Source organism: Coturnix japonica, chromosome 2, assembly GCF_001577835.2.
Source record: "Coturnix japonica isolate 7356 chromosome 2, Coturnix japonica 2.1, whole genome shotgun sequence".
NCBI lineage: Eukaryota > Metazoa > Chordata > Aves > Galliformes > Phasianidae > Coturnix > Coturnix japonica.
Genome location: NC_029517.1, coordinates 7,808,760 through 7,831,439, shown reverse-complemented (window position 1 = coordinate 7,831,439; position 22,680 = coordinate 7,808,760). Strand labels below are relative to the sequence as shown.

At 43.8% G+C, this 22,680-nt stretch overlaps 1 long non-coding RNA gene across 1 annotated transcript; it reads right to left on the bottom strand.

Moving 5' to 3' along the window:
• Positions 1 to 15,863, bottom strand: LOC107308865. The gene is made up of 4 exons (XR_001552954.2): positions 15,198 to 15,863; positions 12,349 to 12,471; positions 8,619 to 8,717; positions 1 to 1,081 (listed from the first exon to the last, which is right to left on the bottom strand). It is a non-coding gene; the product is annotated as an uncharacterized LOC107308865 (long non-coding RNA).
• Between the last annotated feature and the right edge of the window lie 6,817 nt (positions 15,864 to 22,680).

Here is a 22,680-nt window from a genome sequence, read left to right as displayed (position 1 = left end):
TTTTATTTAGGTATGTATGTATTTATTTATTTATTTTACATCTTCAAGAGAACACCAGACAACTGAACAGCCAGCAAACTCTTTCATACAAGGTAAACTTGGGCGATCAGCCCAGTAGCTCCTGGTCTGCATCAAAATCAGAGTTGATGAGAGCTGTGAGACACCCACGCAGAGCAGGGCCAGAGCCGTGGCAGGGAGAGCTGAATCACCAGATGACGGAAGCTTTCACTGCCTTCTTCAGGTAGCTGGAGCCTCAGGCCTCTCAAAGAAGCTCAGCATAGGCTCTCTACCACATTTCACATGAAATAATGCTCATCTTTCCATTTTCTCTTCTGTAAACAGCCAAGAGATACTTCTCTGACAGTAATGCGAGCTGAGCTGGAGCTGAGGTTTACAGCCTCTAAAAAAAAAATAATCAGTGAGAGTGCAGTCAGCAGCAGGGCTTGGGGAAGGCAAGGCAAATCATAAAAAGGAGGCAAAGGGGAGGGGTCCTGTCCTTGGAGACGGGGTCTGGGAGCACAATAGTGGGAGAACAAAATACAAAGGCATTTGCTGTTTCCTTTCTGAGGAAAATTATGATCAGCGTGACAGCAGCCATCATGTCCCCAGCTCAGTTGAGCACCCCCTGTACAAGGCACAAACCTACCACCAGTCTAAAGAGAACAAGGTCTAACTGGGAAAGACAGAGGAAAAATAAGGATGATGGAAGCTGCTGAATGATTGATTGAGCTGAATACAATGTAGAAAACAGAAACAGGCTCCCAGTCTGACACCCCAGGCTTGCTTGGTGGAAAAGCTTTCTGTGGGATGAGGTCCCACTCCTCGTCTTGAATCCAAATCCTAGGACTTGCACTTGTGGCAAATTCAGCCACAGCCTGACTGAACAGCTGGCAGGGCTCTGCCCGTGCAAGCACAGTGGCACTGGAGATTTGGACATCACATCTCCATTATGGACATTGTGAAAACGGGATTGCATTGTTTCAAAGCCTTCTCTTGGGCATGCAGCCAATTTCCCTCGTGGTCCTTTCCATCCAACTCCTTGGTTTGGAAAGTCTCTGATGCCAGTCAACTCATCAGCTTTCTGCAGGAAGAGAGTAATTTTGGAAAGCTGAAACATGGTCTTAATTAACATGCTATTGTGGTTAATCTGTTTTACCAATCCCTTAATAAAGAGAATCAATAGTTACAGACATCAAAGTTGATGAGATCCCTCATAGGAAAAGAAAAATCTATAAAACATAGATGGCTAGACTTCTCAGAGCTGCAAATTAAAACCAATGAGTTCCACTAAGCCTTACCCCAAGGTGAACGTTACTGGTGTTGTGACATAGTGCACAGCTGGGTCCCGGGCCAGAACTGTTCTGCAGACTTTTGAACAGCAGGGGTCTTGTGCCTACTGCCTTCATAACCACACTAGCTTGAATCGCACCCCAGTGCACAACAGGGTGGATATGCAAAATTAATATGATTTTTCTTAGTATAGAACACCCAGTTGTAGGTGGCCATGGCAGTCATGTAGATACAGTAGTAGAAATGGTTAGCCTTGCAGCCTTGTGGAAAAAATCTACCAGGCACGGCATTAACTTGACTTACCTGACTTTTACTGTGATTGATGAAAGCAAAACGTGAATCATGAAGTACTTAGCTGTCAAAAAAAACTCTTTGCCACGAAGTATAATATATTTCGGTTTCAAAGTATGTGAGGAAGATTTATCACAGCAATCATTTGGTGACTTCACTAAAACTCTACAGACTGAAAGAAGGGGAAAAAAAAGCCTGAGACCCACCCAATATCTGCTTGCCTTTATGGAGGGGAAACACAACCATTGCAGGTAAGAGCTTCACTAATTTTTGTGGCTGGTTGTTAAGGTCTAAACAAAGTTAAGCAGCTCTTGAGTTGGCCATCAGCATAGGACATTGGCATTAGCATGATCCCTTTGGGCATGGCATGACTGGGTCAGAGCACGGTTTACCACAAAGGTTTCAGCTGTAGCAAGCACATGCTCTCCCTTATGCTTGATGGGGTTATTTAGATTTTCTAGTCCTTAATTTTTTTTATTTTTTCTTGGAGAATAAATGTTACAGAGATGCCCCAATGCCAATGAAGAATAGATGAAGGAATATTGGGTCAGTGTAGCAGACAAATACAATTGTTCAAGCCTTTATCTAGAGCTGTGGCTACAGCACAACTTGCAGTCAGGAAGCTGAGCAAACAGGTACCCACTCTGTAAAGGAACAGCAGCCTTTGGGGTCTCAGGGCCTCTGAGCAAACAGCTGACTGAATTCTCATTGCTGCACATGGGCTGTTCAAGTAACACAGATTTCCTGCACATCTGTCTGCCTGCCTCAGGGGGACGTATGGGGTGGGTAAAGTGCACCACCGTGAATCCAGTTATCAAAGCAGACCCTTCTCTGTACATTTCCTGTTATCTCAGCTTCTGTGTCAGAAATGTTCTCTTCCAATTTTCTGATAAATCCTGACTGCTGCTGGGCTGAAGTACTGACGTGACTTTTTGCCTTTTGAGTAGATCCTTCACAAGTGGTGAGGTTTAGGTGGGTCTTTTTGATGTTGTTTGTTGTTTTTTTTTTACTGGGTTGATATATAAAGATTCTGCGTTGTTGCTTTTTCTTCCGAAACTTCAGTACTTTGTGCCTTCACCTGTGATGCAATTTCCTATGTTCCTACAAAGACTGATGTCATCTCTTGACTGTGTCTTAGCAGGGAATCCCACGTGGTCGGCCTCGCAGGACTGCATCACCACTGGGGGAATTAAAAATGTCCAAAGTGAAGAAAGAAACCAGAAGTGTTAGATAGCATTCCTCCTGGAACTAAGCAACCAAGCTCCCGGAGGATTTTTGTAAAGCATCCCCCATAATATCTGTTTCTCCATCTGATTAAAAGCTCTTCTTTGTTTAAAAATAAACCTCCCATTCTTCCCATTTTCCTAAAAATATTCACACCTCTAGTTGAGATGCTGCTAATTGGTGACATCTTCGTATTCCGAGTCTTACTCATTCCTGATCGAACAGAAGAGTCAGGCTTCAGTGATTCTCTGTGTTGGTGTTACAAGCTTCACTCATTGGACAGACATTCCCCATCTTGCAACAAACAAATATTTTTATGCTTACGGTGTATGAGATTTTGATGGTCATTTTCTTGCTAGAACTGTTGACATGCCTTATTACTGTTCTCATTTATTCCTGCGTTCTCCTCGTGATATTAGGAAAATTCCTTCTCAGAAGGAGCCTGGGCACAGGCTGCCCAGGGAGGTGGTGCAGTCACCATCCCTAGAGGTGTTCCAGAACTGTGGAGATGTGGCACTGAGTGACTTGGTCAGTGGGCATGGTGGCTGATGGTTAGATCTCGGTGGTCTTTTCAGCCTTAATGTTTTTATGATTCTATGATAACTGAGAGAAGAAGGCCTGTTGGTGAAAGAAAATCACACCTGTAAATGGTATGCCCCAGTCCAGTACTTTAATCTACATGGGCAGGATGCCATACACTGTTCCCATTAGGAGTCCACGTGTAGCACATTCCAGTCAATAAACCCAGAGCAATGGTGAAAATCATTGACAAGAGCAGGATGATTGTAGGGTGGGAGCAACAGCACAGCACAGGATGAAATTCTGTCCCTATCCATGTCCAGGATGGGAGTTGGGAGTTGGTAGTTTAGATTCCACTCATGGTTCATTGTTTTCTTCCCTGGAAGTTTTAAAACATGTAATTATTTGCACAAGCTGAACAAGGCTGGCAAATTCAATAAAGCAAGTTTTTGATAAAGGTCTTTTGTTAATTTAGTACCAGACCTAGAAAAAATATATATAGCCTTAGGTTGTTGAGATTAATGAAGCACATTTTGGAGGTGTCCTGAACTGGATGCATTAGCAAATGTATCTAAGCCAAGAAGGCACCAGCAAAGAGCATAGAGAGGTGCCTTACTTAGGCACTCCCGAGCAATTTATAAGGACGCAGAGAAGCCAGAAATAAATAAAGCCAGAGTGAAATAGGGATGCAATGGGCTGCTCATTGCTGTGGGTTGAGACTACATGGAAGGAGAAAGAGGGTGGTAAATTTCTCCCTAGTAGTCGCCTGGCTGACATAGCCTCTATACAGTAGAGCATGGATAAGCAAGCCACCTCATATTATCACTTCCATCTCTCATGCTGGGTTTTGCAGAGTGATAAAGAATTAGGTTTAGGAAATTAGGTATGGGAAAGGGAATTTGGAAATGACACTCCCGATGATTGATGATACTAATAAGTATTGTGCCAAGGAGATCCCCTTCCCCCGTCAAATAGGGCACATGCACACACAGCCTTGCACACCAAACATAAACATTACAGTGTGCAATACATACTGAGGCATTTAGAGAGGGGAACATAGAAAAAAAGTGTGCACAGAAACCTTTGTTCATACAATATCTGTACAGTGCTGTGAAATATGCATACACTATCCATATGTAGGAACGTGCAGAGAAGTACACCATTTATATGCACAGAAATCTGTTTATTTTTAAAATTCCCCTGCACACATATCTCCTTTTGCAAGATAGATAACAGGACAAAACCATGGCAGATGATTGTTAATCTTGTGCTGCAGGAAGCCTTAGTTCAGCTCCCTGGTTTTGCTTCATCTGAGGCAAGATTTGAACCTTTCCCCAAGGGGGAAGGTGTTCTGCAGAGGAAATATTTTTGCTTCAGCCTGTTCATTCAGACAGAGAGAAGTGGAAGTAGAGTTATGACGGGATGTGGAGGAGGAGGTGTACTTTTGGGTTTCAGATGAATCAGAGTAAATTTTGAACCTGTCTGTCATGCACAGGTGCTTTAACCACCAAGATGTACTGGGCTGGTACATGGACAAGATCATCTTAATGGTCTTTTCCAACCTTAATGATCCCATCATTCTATGAAATACGTGGACATTCTTGTCCTTAGCACGTCTAGTGGATGAGCCATATCCCATTTAACCATCTTCCTACAACATTTTCAAGGCACTGGATATTCAATTGGGGAAATTCTCACTTCAATAACCTGTTTTCAGGCCCTGCTTCAGAGCTTTTAAGGAACCCTTAACAGCTTCTCAGCTACAGGCAGCACAATTACTCAGTCATCTTGGACACACACTGGAGTGTGCAGCAGCTTAATAAGATTTTAATGAAGACAATACCCCTACCTGGTAGATTTGGGTGCTGAAGGATACCTAAATAACCTCTGAAGAGCTGGACCTCTGTTGCCATGGTGATAAAAACTGTTTAAAAAGCTACATGGAATGGAATAAAGTATTGTATTTAAGTAGATCCATGGAGATCTACAAGTTTATTTCTCTTTTAGGTTTCATATCCATGCATATTGATGTGTGTTCACCATAGCTTCCATCTGCTGTTTGGTTTGATACACAAGATTAGGCGACATGGCAATGCACTCCTTGCTCTCATTGCAGCAGCCAGCCCATACAGCCAGAGATTTGTTGTACAGTGAAAACTGGAAATGTTACTTTTGCCCACTCTGGAGGAATGTGTTAATCACACAGGAAGCTGGATGTGCTAGCAGGTATCTGAAAGGTGGTGTGTGTGTGTATGTGTGCTGACAGCAGACTTCTTTGCTGCAGAGCAAATTGGGGGCTATTGGATAACTGCAAGACTGAGACTTCAGCACTACTCACACTACTCACTCCCAAACCGAGTAACAGTAAAATTAATGTAGACTCCTTTCCTCAAGGTATTTTCTTCTGTCTTGTTACAATTTTAATCCAGAGCACCACCACTGTCAAGAGTTGAATGGAGCTCCCCATACGGAGCAGCTGCCTGGTCTCTATAAGAATAATTTCAGAACATAAAAAGGCTTTGTTCTGCTGTCAGTTGAGATGCAGCTTTTCACTACTGCAGCATGTAGTGTCTCTTTCCAGCAGATTCCTTCTGAAATTATCCCTTATATCTTTGTAACATGACAAGAGATGCACAGTTGGTCCACTTGTATGTACTGGTTACCACACAGTGTTTTGCCTTATACCAGCTTATGGACAAAGTTAATCCACTCTTCTGGAACACTGGCTTTTAGAGTAAAACTTCTGCTCTCCAATTTTTTTGTTGTTCTAGTTTCCTGGTCTGACTCATCATCATTTCAGAAGCCAGGAACTGCTTTTGTGCTGCAGATAACAGCTTACAGAAATGCCCAGAACTGTCCAAATTACAGAATCACTGAGTTGTTGGTTGGATGAGACTTCTGGATGTCTTTTGATTCCATCTTCCTACTCACCATCTAACCAGGTCTGGGGCCCTGTGTAGCTCGAACTTGAAAATCTTGAATCGCGGATGTTGCACAGCCTTACTTCTGAGTTCTCTTAATATAGCCCAGTGCTCTCTTAATATAGCCCAGGACACTACAGTAACACTCTGCCAGAGCTCAACATTGGCCCACAGTCAGCCAACATCATCTTCCTCCATGGCATCTCCAGGAACACTGTGGCTTAGGCAGCCTTTTACCATGCCAGGGTTGATTCTGTCCAATGTGTAGGACTTTGTGTTTCTAATTGAAGCTCCTTCTGTTGGTTTCTGAGAGCTGCAACAGTCTGAATACTGCAAAGCTGTAGCCCATTCCCTCGAGCAAGCAGTGCTGGCAAGGCAGAGATGATCCCATCTTTGCTACACAGAAACACCAAGGGCTCAGACTTACTTACAAGCCCATACCACCACTAAATCATTTTGAATCTTAAGTTCATCACAAGTAGCATCTTTAAACTACTGCTTTTGTGAAACCAGGTGGGACCTCAGCATCTGTGGTCATCACAGCGTCAAACATCAGCATTCCTGCAGCAATTAATGTATTCTTGGACATACACAGAAGTTTCTCAGCTTTTCCAGGTCTGAACAGATCAGCATCTATTTTGGATATGACTCCTGTTGTTATCCACAAATTAGGCATCTGCCTTGCATGCAGGGGAGACTAAGCTAGTAATTCAGGAGCAAAAGACCAGATGACACATAGGGAGAAAGACAGCAAATAACCAGAGAAGTCTTCTGTGACAACTCTTTGCCAGTCCCCTGTCAACATCCCTGTGAATTTTCTCTCTTTCAGGATATTGGCTGCCTGTGACATTATTTCTTCATCCAGAATTCAAATTAGAGTGATCAGAGGCTGACCCGCAGAGTTTAGTTCATCATGTTGTTTCTTTTCCTACTGATTACATAAATAATCAAAGGAAAGAAAGTGCCTTTTTACATTAATAGACAATTGCACAAGCTTCTGTGAGAACACAGGGAGGAGTACATGGAGTGGAAAGGCCAAGTTTGAATTGTCTCATCTTGCGAGTCTAAAGGCATGTCATCTTCAAACTGACAAAGCAGTTTAACCTAAACCCATCTTCATTCATAACCTATCGGTGCATTTGGAGTGCATGGGCAAACATCAGTATTTAGCACTGAAGTTCCTCATGGTTCTCATTTCTCTAGGTAGAAAATGGAAGTGGAAACCCAGAAGAACATGATGTACAGAAAACCAGATCTGTGGAAATGTGGTGAGAGTTATATTCTCATCCTCCAGCATTCAAGACAATATGGAGGCTGTAGTACACTTTAGGTTATAATGAGTTAAGGCTAAAATATCTGCCATTTGGGTTGTCTGCTTCATGTTTGGTGCTCAAGGATAGATGAGAAAATGCATAAGTTTCTCCATCCCAGCTAGTGAATTTTCTAAAATATACTCTCTCAATCTCATCCTAATGAAATCACCTTCCATCAGGTGACTGGGGTCACAGGGCAGAAGATTGGAGCCTGTGTATGGTCATGACGTTAAGGCTGCAAACGGACATAACGGGCCATATTCAGCATAGATATCTTTATGTTTCCCAGAAATCAGTTTCTATCACTCAGCTCTGCCACCACTCAGCCAGCTGGCACGAGAGCCTGAGACACCTTTGGAGCGCCGTTTCATGTCACCGCAGCAGAATTTTCCCCTATTCCCTCTGGCACAGTCTTGCAAACTGCTTGTGGCTGCCCAGCGTCTCTTCAAGCTTCAGATCTGTGTTCAGCATCACAGCTGGGTCCTGCTGCTACCAGAGCTAATTAGTCGTGCGGGTCACTGCCTTCATGAAGATGTTTTTGTTGTCCTGGTATTGAGTACCCTGTTGCTTTGCTGCTGGCACTTACCCACTTTCAGCACTGAGCCTTAAGGCTCCACGACTCCAACGGAGATAGACTCTTAGTACAGTAATTAGGCTCAAACACAGAGGGAAAGCAGCCCGTGTTCTGCCACAGCCTGTACCACTTCATAGGTGTCCTCTTTCCCCTCTGCTTTGTGGTCTGTGTAATGGTAGCATGCTCTAATTAAAGCATTTGGGTCTAGCTTGTTGTAGACAGGCTGGACAGGAGCTCTGATGGAAGTGAGTCACACAGAGGAGTGACATCTGTTCACCCCTACAGTGAAGGACCACAGGCAGATGGGCAAGCTCCCAGATCTCTGCCATGGAGTATGGCCTCATACCTGCTGTGTTCCTTTCATAGGCCGAGATCACAAGGTGTCACAAGAGCCTGGGGAATGCAAGGGGACCAGGGAGGGCATAGCATCTGCAGTGAGAAGAACACACTTGAGCCAAAAGGCCGAGCTGCCTCATGAAGCATTACCTGAGGAAGCACCTGGGTTGTCATGCAGTGGGCGCTCACTCAGTGAATGCTGATTGCCATGATCTCAGCATCTTCTTCAGGACACTCAGCGTCGAAAACCTGCAAAGATTCAACCCCAGTAAGTAACTGTTGTACTCTCCCGTGAAGAAGCTGAGACATTCTGTTAAGGATATTGAACTAATCTGCTGTATTTTACACCCCTGAGATGAGCACTGACTCATGCATCCTGAACACAGGTGCAATCAGCCAAAGAAGGAAGGAGAAGCTCTGTTTTCTTCAGATACGCAGCAAATGTACAAAAAGGAAATGCTACAGCAACTGTAAAACAGGAGCCATTCTTCTGGGGGCATTTGGATTAGTCTGCTGACAACACTGCTATCCAGTAGTCAAGGAACAAATCCCTTTCTCAGAAAGGCAGATGTGAAGCGCTGCGTTGCTGATCGACTTTGGTGATATTTATCAAGAGTGATATCACAGCAGAATATAGAAGCAGGCCCTTTGTGCTTAATTTTCTGGGGAGGTGAGAATCTTTCTGAATAACAGAAATATGTAGATAAGGACTGAATATTGTGCCATAGTCCCTGGTACCAGATTCAGCAGGGTGCTGGGGTGCCTAACTGTTGTTTTGTGCATTAAGTTGCAGACCAGCTCTCCTCCACCCCTCTTTGCTACCTAAATTACAGAGATGTCCAGGTTTCCCCTCCCCTCTGCAAGTCCCCACGGCACCTGAATTTCAGCTGCTGCAGCTCCCTATCTCAGCCTCACAAATCAAACATTTCCCCCTTCTTGCTGTGCTCATGGGACCTGAGCTATTCCACACTGCAATAAAGACATAAATATTCATTAAATCACAGGGAGCAAGAAACTGTAAGGAATTGATTCTATGGCCTTGGGGGCTGGATCCTGCCATGCACCAGGGGCAGAGAGAGGGTTGGGACCCTAATTCTCTGAATATTAAGTTATATGTGTACAGGTAGGATCTCCTATGAAATGGGAAATAACAATTGTGAGATAGATTGGGACTGCTTCATCCTGCCGAACTCAGTTCATTGAGTCTAAGGTGTCCAGAAGAGGGGAGATTTGGCTGTAAGATACTGATCAGGAACAGCAGAGCAGGGCTTTGGCTTGTGGTGTTCCTCCACCATAGGGAGAGCACCCAGGCGGAAAGGAGGAGTGTTTGGCTGCGTTGTGTGAGAAGGTGCAGGGAGTTGAGGGATGGAAGCTCCAGGTATGGCTGCAGGATCCTTTCCTCAAGGCAAAGGGAAATGTATCCGTGGAACTGATGTCAGACATCTCAGTCAGCACATTGCAGGTGAGGATCCACACAAGCCCAATACCACGGCACCTGGAAACTTTACCAGTGGATACTCGGACTTTTAGGGAACTGAGTGATACCTGGGAGGAGATAGGGGGTAAGAAGTGATTTATATTTGGGCTTACAAAATAAAGCTGTCCCTGTTAACTCAGCCCCAGGCCTGCTGCTTCCTCGCAACTCCATGTTTATAACCATTTGTTCCTTCACTCCAGGACTTACTAGTAATAACAACAAAAATAAGAGAGGGGGAAGTACAATATCCAAACCCTCCATGGGCAGTCAGCAGCACACAGATAGCCACTCCCTACTGTACTGCAGTGTCAGAAGAATTCCCCAGCTCTGCCACTGCGATAGCAGCCAAACAAAAGGAACCAAGCAGATTCTGGTGCCACCCCAAGCAGGTTGCTGGAGTGAACACAAGCCTGAGCTCACCCCACGCATTTACCAGTGCAATAAGTGCTGGTGGACCCACGTCTCCCTGCAGCCACTCTGCAGTGTGCACCAAGTACCTTCCTGTGCCGCACTTCTCTAATTCTCTTTTGGATTCATATGGAATATATTCTCGCCTCTTTTGTCTAACCTTTGTCTTTCAGCTTTTTGTCTGCCTTGTGAATTCTGCCTAATTAGGAACCTTTCAAATTCCCTTGTGACCTCAAGTTTTCTCATGCAGAATTCAGAATTAGAGCATATTTCTTTTTGTGGCTGGTTTTCCGGGCTTTTTAGTGCTTTAAAAGTGCTAAAATAACTATTAACAATACATTGCACTTGTGTACAGTTGTGCTTTTTTTGTTTGGAGGGGTGTTTTCATTTGTTTGTTTGTTTCCTCCAGGGATTGCAAAGCACTTTATAAGTGGTAATTAATTAAGATTCAACATTGTGAGGGGAGGAATCATAGAGTCATAGAATGGCCTGGGTTGAAAAGGATCACAATGATCATCCGTTTTCAACCCCTGCTATGTGCAGGGTCGCCAACCAACAGACCAGGCTGCCCAGAGCCACATCCAGCCTGGCCTTGAATGCCTGCAGGGATGGGGCATCCACAGCCTCCTTGGGCAACCTGTTCCAGTGCATCACCACCCTCTGTGCGAAAAACTTCCACCTAATATCTAACCTAAACTTCCCTTGTCTCAGATTTTTGTCCTATCACTACCCACCCTCATAAGCAGCCATTCCTCCTCCTGTTTTTATACTCCCATCAAGTATTATAAGGATAAATACGCAGGGACACATCTCTTTTCCACCACAGGAATTCAGCCATCTCTGGGGTAGGCAGCAATAACTAGTTAATGTAGTAAACTGAGTGGCCGGCTACACAACACACAGTTGAATGTACGAAAGGCATTTACACAAACAGACTGAACTGACACCGTGAATTTTAAGCACGATGCCATGGGCAGCCCTTCTCCCATTCAGGGCAGCTCACAGAGGTAACCCCCCACCCGCTAACCTGGAGCAGGGCGCTCCCGGCTGCCCGTCCCCTGCAGCCCCGCTGGGACTCAGTCCTGCTTCCGAACGCAGAGCGAACAGTGCCACCTACTGAACCCTGAGCTCACAGGGGCGGCTGCCCGACAGATGCATCATCACCCACACCTGTGAAACCCGTCGTGTTTTGTCAGCATTGTACACAGTGCGTGTACACAGAGAGAGAGACAGCAGAAGAGTCGCTACGCCAGAAGAGGAGCAAACTTCGGCTTGTTTACTGATAGCACTTTTTCATTATGGTGATGAGAAAAGACATGAACACGGAGCAAAGCAGCAGCTGGATGCTGTGTGTTTGAGGCCCCACAATAGCTGGCGGTCCTGTCTTGCCTCTGCTGCCTCAGTCTTCAGAATATTAATGAAGGGTGTTTATTATCTCCAACACTCTTTCCCCTCACAAGGATAGTATTAATGATATGAGGAAGTAAACAATTCACTGAGCCACAGAGCCCTAACAGTTATTAATTTCCGAGGAGCTATCCTCACACCAATCTAAGAACTGGGCCGTTAGAGAATGGTGTGAACAAACATAACACATACAAACACTGCCTTACAAATATCAGACACTGGTGCAGCTGGATGGAACTCGTCCTTTACAACAATTGCATGTTTGGACGCTTGGTATCTAAAACTGTACAGTTTTAGCTTGAATGTTGTTCAGGGTCTTTGCTGCAGTCCCTAATGCTGCAGCCCAGCTGGGTCAGCCTCTCCAAAACCAACCTCAGTGGAGGTTTACAGGCTCCTACACTCTGCCTCAGTGTCCTGGAGATGAATTGGGATTTCTCCTGGTATCACCAGGGTGAATTCCCTGTTGTTGGTATGGCTGAATCACTTTGGGGTGTCTCTGATGTTGAAGGCAAGCATTGCTGGATAAAGACACAATAGGAAGCCATGGCAAAATGCAACATGCTCTTGCATGCCTGATGAATGCCTCACCTGGCTGCTGCTTGGTTCTCCTTTGCTTTCACGGCTTGGCTTGAAAAGAAGAGCTGGGTGCTCTCATCCAGGATACAGGATGTTCTGCTAGTCTTGAAAATGGGAGAATATTTCCATCTCGGACTGAAGAAAGCTGAGAGTTAGATATCCCCCATCCTAGGCTGTACTGCTGAGTAGTTTAAAACATAGGAAATGGCTCCGCTAGTACTACACACCCACTTTACAGGAAAGCAGATTTAGCAAATTTCAAAGGCATGAAAACAGCTCACATTTCCAGTAGCTCCTTTTCTTTACGCTGCACCCCATCACCCCCCCCCCCCAAGCAAAGCAAATAGAAGCAACCTCTGTGCTGCAAGTCTTTATAGCTTCCTATGCCACTGCCTGACAGAGAGATTTAAATGGATGTCTTCCTCTTTTTTCTTCATCCCAGGTCCCTAAATTTCATCTGTGTATGCTAATTAGACCAGTTGGGCTCAGGATGCTGGCAGTAGTCCTCATTACCCTTTTGAGATTATCTCAGCAGCCCATGGGGACCAGACCTTAGAGAGCTCTGCAAAATCCAGCAGAAAAGGTGCACTTTGAGATCAGCTCCCAGCAGGGCTGAGGAATGCAGAGCCAGCTCAAGGCTGGTAAAACTCAGTTCTGCAAAGGCAGAGGGGGGAAAAAAAGGAATATTTAGGGGAGGGATGTAGGAAGGAAAAGCTGGGAGACACCAGTTTGGGGAAAAAATTGCTTTTTCTAAGTTCTCTCTGGGCTGCTGAACCATCTGCCCAAATGCTGAGTGAGTGGGGAACAGGAGATGCTGGACCACGTGAGAAGGGAGACAGCTTGGGAAGGAGAGCAGGACCAGCTGCTTTGGTTGTTGCTCAGGAGAAGGGAAGCAGGAGGCTGACTCCAGAACCAGGAATGGTTGACTCCTTGAGTCTACGCCAGTAGCTGTGCAGATAGCAACTGGCCAGACTAGGCACCAGGGCTGTAATGTGCCACAGAGCTTTCACAAGCAGCTGGTCAGAAGAATGAGGCAGTGGACCAGCCCCAGCTGCTGCAGGGAACCATCTGTGCCAGTCTGTAAGGGCAGCCCTGGAAGAAGGAAGACAAAAGGGTGAAGTTCTTTCTCGGAGCACAGTTTTTCCCAAAGCTCTGTCAAGGGGCCAAGACTCATCTTGTTGGAGCCCTGTGGAGACGAGGGACCTTCCCAAGGAAGATCCCCAGCATGCTGTGGCAGCTCCCTTTTACAACCGCCATTGTCTGAGCTTCCATTATTGACCTGTGGGGAAGGGAATTCAATTTTTTTCTGAAAGGCAATGGCTGGTTTCATTTTCTTATATATGAATCCACATTCGATTGCAAGATTTGTACATAGGACTGAGCACTGAGCCCCTAATCCTCACCAAAGCCCCTGGGTGTGCCTTCACTACAGGAACAAATAAAAGTAGTGATTGCATTAGGTATCCATTCATCAAAGCGGGGTGCCATCTAAGGATGCTGCCTGTTATAGCCTCACTATAGTGCATTAACTTCCAAAACAAAAATAATTCAAATAATAATTTCTGTTTCAGGTTGCTCTAAGCCAGATACTCATAAGGGCAGGCTGTCAAGTTTCTAGCACCAATTAATGTATTGATAAAGCTTCTGGAGTAGTGATATTAACAGCATCTTCTAGCAAAGATACCTGCAGGTATTATCAACCCAATTACTATTGAATCTGAGATGGGGGAACCGGTGAGCCTGCCTTAACAAAATTACCGAGATACATTGAATTATTTCTACCAATATGGAAACTAATACAGGAGCAAAGCACTGAGTGAGACATATTTATCTTTGTTGAGCAAAGCTGAAGTGCAGATGTTCCCCAGGCCATTCTGGCCCGTGTTGGTGATACATTCAGAGCTCAGAATGTTTCAAGTAACTATGTCGTTAGCCACAATCTCTCTGCTTTCCCTACTGATTTTTTTCACTTAATCCGTACATATATGTGTGTCTGTAAATAAATATATGTGTGTGAATATACATGCATATATATGTATTTATTATATGTATTATTTGGCAACCCATTAAGGAAACTAAGGAGCAAACACAAGGTAACAGTCCTACTCAGAAACATTGCTTTCACTTTTTCCTCTTCCTTTGGTAGTTTGCTATATTTTGCAATGATGTCTCCTCTCTATTTTCTCTTAATTATCCTTAATTCTATTAAACAGACAAACATCAACTGCAAATAATGTGTGCTTAATTATGCAGTGTTGCTGGTTGATACAATATTAGCATCCGCTTTTCTTTTAATATTTTGGCAGCACACAAATGGAAGCTTTACAATATATTTAAATAGCCCTCTCTCACGGCAATGGTCATGAATCCATCACATGCACAGCCTCACCTCTGGCCATGGAAGGCCAGCAGGGATGGTGAAAGGGAGCAGCTCCCACCCAAATGAGCTTCCAGATGCCCTCGCTTGATATGGATCTGATGGCAGGAGGTTAGCAAATGGTTGCCAGGTGCCCCTAGAGATATGCAGGAGGTTCCATCATGCAACACAAAACAATCATTTTCAAAATAAAGCGGAAAAAAAAAAATTCTCTGGGTTTTGTCATCATTACTATTTGTAATCGCTTCTGAGGATGGAGAAGCCTTGTCAGACCAGATGGGACCAGCATATATAATGAATGACACAGTACATTGCACAGGAACCAGAAGTAGCTGAGAGCAATCGAGTCCCTGGACTGTCGCTATTGCATTACAGACAAACAGATCCAAATGGAATTTGGCAAACGATGCAGCCATGGACACAGAGAGCCATCTTTGCAATGAAGATAGTGCAAAGATGCTATGCAGCAGGCAGCATTTCTCACCCGTGAAGACAAAAAAATCTGGCAGAATCTGGTGCAGCAACCACTTTGCTGTGCTGTGGTAGACTTGATCCTCCAGGAGCCTAGAAACTTCTTGAGTCTGGGTTTTCATGGCATGTTTGCCACAGAGCCTGCGATTGATACCAGAATCATTTCTTATAGATTGCCCAGGTGTAGAACACCTTGTGAGATGAGATTTAATTTATAAGGTGCTATTTTTTTAATTTATAAGGCTATTTTTTAACATCTTTCCCATCTGTATACTGACTGTGCAGATGTAGTACACTTTCCTGCCCTGCTATACAGCAGCTAAAACAGATCCATGAACCATGTCCTTGCTTCAGAGGCTAAACTACACCCTGGTTGCCCTAGGCCTCACTCTTTCCCTTGGCAGCCTCCCATCGTTACCAGCATCCAGGTGATAAGAAGTAGCAAACCTTCCTAGGTGGGATGGCAATGGGCCCAAAGGGTGATTCAGAAGCAATGGGATAGGGTCTGCTATGGGATACAGATCTGCTGTTCCAAGCAGATCTGTACTTGTATTAATTTCCGGGAGTAAATAAATACTGCTTGAAGACAGTGCATTTGCTCCAAATAAGGCTATGAAGAGGGTTTGGTACTGTAAATCTTGTCTTGAAACATCCTAAAGCTCATACAGTTAGCACTGCTGTGAATAGTGGGACCCTTCTGCGCTGGCTTGATACAGTGGCCAGCCACTGAATGAGTGAAGAGCTTAAAACAGTGCAGAAGCAGCTTCCTGCATTAACACGGCTGAGTCATGAAGGCCAGAGGCAGCCTTACACTACTGCAGGGAGGCACAAAGGCTAAACCATAAAGGGAAGCTTATGCCACCGCTGCTGCTGCTGCCTTTGCTACAGGACTCATTTTGTTCTTGCAAGCTCTCAACCAGTCACCATTCATGCACAGGTGCAACTATAAAGAGCCAAATGTGGAAGGCAGGGTGTGACTAAGCCCAAAAATGAGCGACACGAATGCATTATGCATGCAGAAAGCTTACAATGCTCTGCAATTCCTTTCTTTGGAGCAGATCACTCTGCTATCAACATCAGCTACAAGACTCTTTGTTTCTGACACCTGCCATTGTGTCTTTTTTACTTCAGAAGTGAGGTGACTGTGTATTTGCTTGAAATAGTTGGTCGGGTCAGATTCTATGAGGGAGTAGAGGTGGCATGAGAAGCGATGGGGTCCAGAAATCGTGTGCCACATCTGACTCTCTGAGGAGTCAGTGTGCTGTCATGAACTTTGCTAGAGATCTGTATTAGAGGTACTTGTAAGGGTAGAAATGCATTAGAAGGGCAGAGCAAGGAGAGAGGAAGAGGGGACCAATGAAAGAGAAAAGGGAATGTGAGGAAGGAAGCAGACAGGAACTTCCAACCAACTGAGAAAAGCTCGAAGCTTGACTTTGTGGTTGCAAATAATGGGGTTTTTAACAGTTAAAAGGTTTTAAAAGGTCATTATGCATTTAGCAGCAAAAGAGCAATATGAATTTCTAAGCAGCAACATCTGGAAGATCAAAAGAAATCATACTTCAATCAACATGAAAATCTCTGCTCATTACACGCAATCATATTTAGTTATTAATAGACATCGGCTAGACACTGACATTTTACACATTTCATCCTACGATGCGCCAGGGACACTTCTGGCATTTAGTTTATCATTTTCATCAGTGTCATGGAAAGAGTGACCGATATGACCCCAAAAAATCTCACACTGTCAGTCATCGTAAGTGAATTTATCAACACATACGAAATCGGAATCCACATGAGAGTTTTAACTGTTTGCATACTAAATTACTTCATTCTTCACGCTTCAAAAAAAAGCTCAGTTTTGCATAATAAATAATGATAAGGGCCAGCGGACAATTACATAAGTGGAAACAGTATGCAAAATACTTTGAATTCAAATTTGTTGTGTGAATATATCCAGAAGATGCTTAAGTAATCAGCTCAGCGGCTGTATTACCCATTGTTAGAGGTTAATACAAAAGCTCTACAGCTTATATTAAAGGCAGCCCAACTTAAACTGCAACGGGCACATGTCCTGCTAGTGTTTTCCTTTTGTTATCTAGCTTCCAACTGACTCAAATATGCTGATTAGGTGAATGTTGAAATTAACCGCTCTGCTGTTTTGATTCAGAAAATGAAGAAGTCTTTGGGAGGAAGGAATCAGTCCTTAAACAGCACGGACTCCAACATGAGCACAAAAGGGGAGTGCTGCAAGGCAGCAGCTCTCCTCTAACCCCCTGCCTCGTGGTGTGAGAGGGAGGGCTTGTAACTGGGAACGGTTTGCTAAACTGGCACATTCGATTTCATGACTGATTTTCGTGTGTAATAATTGCATTAAAAAAATAATGAGAGTGGGTTTCTTTCTAGTTTTACCAATCACTACAGCAAACATGCTGAGACGCTTCAGACAGAAATGTGATTTTACTTCTAATGACAATTATTTTTGGACTGAATTGTAATTTAGTTCGTTAATTAGATCTGTCACTGCACTTTCTAACTCAGTTATTGCATCCTTTGATGATTTTACCAGAATTATACTTCTATTTCTGCCAATTTGCATTCTATGCTTTAATAATTCTTCAGACAAATATGCTAGGCAGTTGATAACATTTTGTGGCAGCGGTAATGTAAACCCTCTCCTGTGTTACATTGATTCTAAAGTCATGCTGATCAGTGAACCAACAAGCCAGGCCAATAGCACTCTGAACAAGAGAACTATTCAGAGGAATTGAGCCAGGAACAGAACGCAGACGTGCTTTTTTAGTTATTAAACTGAAATAAACACATACAGGCAATCGTAAATAAAAACAAGACTTTTAAGGAAAAACCCAACGCTCTGCATTTTCTAAACTTCATTTCATTGTCAGCTAAATGAGATCTCATCTACTAAGTGATTTTAAAGCAGGTTGACTTGGGATTGCGATTTATTAATGATCTGTCAGATTTTCAAAGATCTTGCCATTTCTGTAGCATTACAAATTAGATTGTTTTTATGCAAATAATGGCTTATTGCTGGCCCAGAACTGTGGGCGTAGCTAGAAGTTTACTTTTGCAATACAGACAATGTGATCAACACAGACACTTGAAAAATCTTCAGCACTTCCAAGCTACCAGTTCCTCAAAGCCTCACTGTGTACCCAGACATCTGCCAGTCAGGTGCTGTGTGATGTGGATTACAGCACCAAGTCCTGATTCTGAAAATACACACAACTAAACCTAGCTGTTAGGGCAGCGAGCAGCCCCACGAGGCTGTGCTGAGCTGTGATTGCACTGCCTGCCCTGAACAGGGGACAGCTTGTAGCTGCCCTGGGGCAGAGGTAGAATGGGGAATGGGCAGTTTCTCTCTTCTCTTTGCATGCTCAAAAATGAAATAACTGCTGTGCTTCTCTTAATGGAATTCAAGGCTGCTCTTCTATAAGAGAGAGATTTCCAAGCCAAAACACCACCACTTGCCTAATTTTCCTGCCATTTTCCTATGCATTTAAGCCTCATGCCTAAGAAAATGTTTATTCTTTATGCCAGTATAATTTTCAAGTTTATCGAAGTACTGAAGTATTTCTTTTTTTTTTTCCAGAATAACTCTGCAGTGTCCTAGGAGGACATCCTGTAATATACAGGATTCATTCATTGGCTCTAGGGATGCGCTTCCTTAAAGCACACTGCAGGACTTCCAGGACATAGGGACCAGCTAATCACTTCCCAATAGTCTTCATCCTGCAATTCATTTCATTTGTCCAAGTGTGCTCAATTTTCAAACCACTAACTACCAGCACAGGGTGGTTTGTGCACAGGGTCTATTTGTAATTATAATAGTTAAGCACAGGTTTGTAATTATTTCTTAACCTTCATGGATTTCCTTTATGTAATTGGATGTTTTCTTGAAATGCTGGGCTGCAAAACAGAAATGCTTCTAGCTTGAAATGGCTTTAAAAGGCCTGGAAAATGGAGCAATGTTTGTGTACCAGACCAGTGCTTAGAAAGACCTTGTTGGAGTAGGAAAGCAACACTGGATGAGCACAGCCCTGCAAGGATGCTGTGCGTTGTTCTATAATCCAGGCAGAGTCACTGAGCATCAATTTCCTTTACATCCTCTTCCATTTGTTTCTCAATCACTGAAGCACACTTCAAAATTACTAGACATAATAATAGGTTCAAATCTGAATTGTTAAAATTCCAGGGATTCGATTAGAAATAACCAAGAATTCCTTATAATAGTTGTTCCCAGACTGATGCCTGCGCACCAAGCAGGAAATGCTGGTGGGGATGAGCTCATGAGCCTGGAAGAGGAATTGCAAGAGAGGATGTCTAGGAATTTCTATCTTATCATCTCTGTGGATTTTTGTAATGCCTTCATGGTTTAACCTTGGCAAGTTACTTCCTCTGCTGTTAATGAAGTTAAGAAATTAAGACAGTGTTTGCTTACAGTTTTGTGGACCATGCCATGAACAATATTGATATTTAATGCCTACTCTGTTGTGTGGAGTGAGGAAGAAGAGCCTGATGGAGCTGTAGGTGTCTCTGTTCATTGCAGGGAGTTGGACCAGATGACCCTTGAAGGTCCCTTCCAGCTCAAACAACTCTGCTTCTATGATTCTATAACAGTGGTTAAACAGGCACGACAGAAATAAGTACATGGACATGTAGAAAGGATGTGCTGTTTGACCAGTTATTCCAGAATTAAACTCTTTGAAGGAATTTAAGCTGTTAAAAGTATGAAGCTGTAGAAGCACCGTATGAGCAGGGAAGGATGGGGGTGGATTTGAAAGGAAAATGCAAAAAGAAAATCACTTATAACTATTACTATTTATACCTACCTATAATTAAATAATAATAATAATAATAAACAAAAAAAACACGTGCAGAACTTTAGGTGTGGGGAGGTAAGAGAGTTTTCTTGTATTCTAGTGGTGCTTGGATGTTCCTGGGTTGCATTGTGGTCCTGGCCCTTGTTCCCATGGCTTCTCTCCTCCTAATGGAGGCCTGAAGCAAGGCAAAGTGGGCTAGCTGTAGGAAGTGAATAGTGTCAGAAGATTGCCAGAATGGATGTAGTCATTGAAAGAGAGATGCCTCCACAATAAAATTTGTACAAGCACAACTCATTCCAAAACAGTCATGCTGCTTTCAAAGTGGTTTAAATTAAAGCAGAATAAAAATGAAAGGGAAAAGGAAAAGGAGAAAGGGAAAAAGAGAAGGGAGAGGGAATGTAGAGGAGGAGAAGGAGGAGAAGGAGAAGGAGAAGGAAAAGGAGAAGGAAAAGGAGAAGAAGGAGGAGAAGGAAAAGGAGAAGGAGAAGGAGAAGGAGAAGGAGAAGGAGAAGGAGAAGGAGAAGGAGAAGGAGAAGGAGAAGGAGAAGGAGAAGGAGAAGGAGAAAGGAGAAAGGAAAAGGAAGAAGGAGAAGGAGAAGAAAGAAGGAGAAGGAGAAAGGAGAGAGAAGGAAGAAGGAGAAGGAGAAAGAGAGGAGAAGGAGAAAGAGAGGAAGAGAAAGGAGGAGGAGGAGGAGAAGGAGAAGGAAAAGGAAGAAGGAGAGGATGAAGAGAAGGAGAAAGGAGAAGGAGAAGGAGAAGGAGAAGGAGAAGGAGAAGGAGAAGGAGAAGGAGAAGGAGAAGGAGAAGGAGAAGGAGAAGGAGAAGGAGAAGGAGAAGGAAGGGAGAACAGAAAAGGGAAGAGGAGAGGAGAGATAAACCAAAAGTTACAGGAAGGGGAAAAAAACAACACACTACTATGTTGTCAAAAGCCCTTTCTGACTGGAGGCCCTCTCTGCTGAATGGCCACCACTGCCTGCAGCTGGAGTTGCAGCCTGCACAAGGGAGCAGCGGGGTTCTCATTCTCTTGCCTTGCTGTCAGAGGGCTGGGACAATCCAGCTCATTATTTTCAAAGGCACAGCTCAAAGCAATAGGTCCAGCTCTTGCTGGGCCCACATTAGTCCATTTACAGCATTTGTCCTAGGCTTCTGGCAGGGCTGGAGACAAAAACAGTCTCTGAATGAAGGCTGGGCAAATGGCAGTGCAGAAAAAACACTTCTGTTTTTGCTGTTTGGAGGGGAATTTGATAAGAAATCCAGCACAAGGCAGCATACAGCTGCAGTGAGGAAGGAGCAGCTCCTTGCTGCCTCCCACACCAGGCAGTTGCACAAGGAGCTGAGGTGCTCCTCTTCCACTGTATTCACCTGCACTTCCAAAGTCAGGGTGGGAATGGAGAACTGCTGCTTTCACCCCACGCTTCCTCCATGATCTGAGCCATTCCCTAGCTGTGAAGCAGCGTCAGACTTCCCTTCATGCACACCGCAGAGTTTGCAGCTCAGAAGCTGGCTTTGGAAATTGCATCTCAATAGTAGACTGGGCTCAGTTAGCTAAAGGCAAGAAGAAACTCAGGAAACCTGCATTAAAGTTGGTTACTTTTGTTAGATGTTGGCACAGCATCCCTAAGTCTACAAACAACAGCAAATAAAATCTAGCCCAAAAAAATTTCTCTGAGAAATTTCACTGTGGAGCAAATCTTTGTGACTGAGTTAGAAAACCAATGAATTCACAGTGCTGCAGTGGAAATGATAATAACAGATATAATAATGCTACTGGAAATCTCTAATTCTTGTCGGTGTTCATCCCTTCATCATCTTACGGTTCCTTTCTTCCCAAACTAGAAATAAATATATAAGTTAAATGGAATATAAATGCCCACCTAATTGTGCAGATGCATAGTTAATTAATCACTTAATTTAACCTACTTAGCTTCAATAGGAAAGAAATGCAATCTGACAGTCAAGGCAGCAATATTTTTTCTGCTCACTCTGGTGTTTGGAAACATCTACATGTTTAAAACAGTGCTTACGCTCACAGGATTGATGCTAATCTTTTCACTTAATTTGATTTTAAAAAGATTTTACAACGTTTAATAGGTAAACTATGCACTCTGGGTAAAAATAACTGTCCCATTATGCGTCTGGTAAATATTAACAAGTGTTATTAAAAACAAATATGTATGTCTGTGAATAGATAGATTGGAGAGCAACTTAGCTGTGGAAATTTGCTTTGGGCTGAAACTTGATCAAGAAACTATGTGCTTATGACTCCAGAACACACACTGCTACAAAACATTGAACGTTGTGCTTACTTATATTCTAAATCTAAGATTCCTGTGTTAACGGCTTGCTGGTATGCATTACCATAATGCAGCATTAAACAAGCTATGCTACACTGCCTCCACACCAAGCTTCTGTCCGTCAGTGGGAGCTGATCCACAGCACTCTGCTGCCTGAGCTATGGCTGCTTGCTTCCACTTGCCTTCAAGTCATCTGCAGAGTGTTGGTATGGCTGTGCCTCTTGCCCAGTGCAGGCTTTGTCCATATTGAGGCAAAAGCTGCTCAGTCTGGCTCAGAGGGGCTTGGTAAAACTGAGATTTTTGCCTTGAGGATGGAGGACTGATGAGGATGGATCCATGAACACCTGGGGAGGCTTGA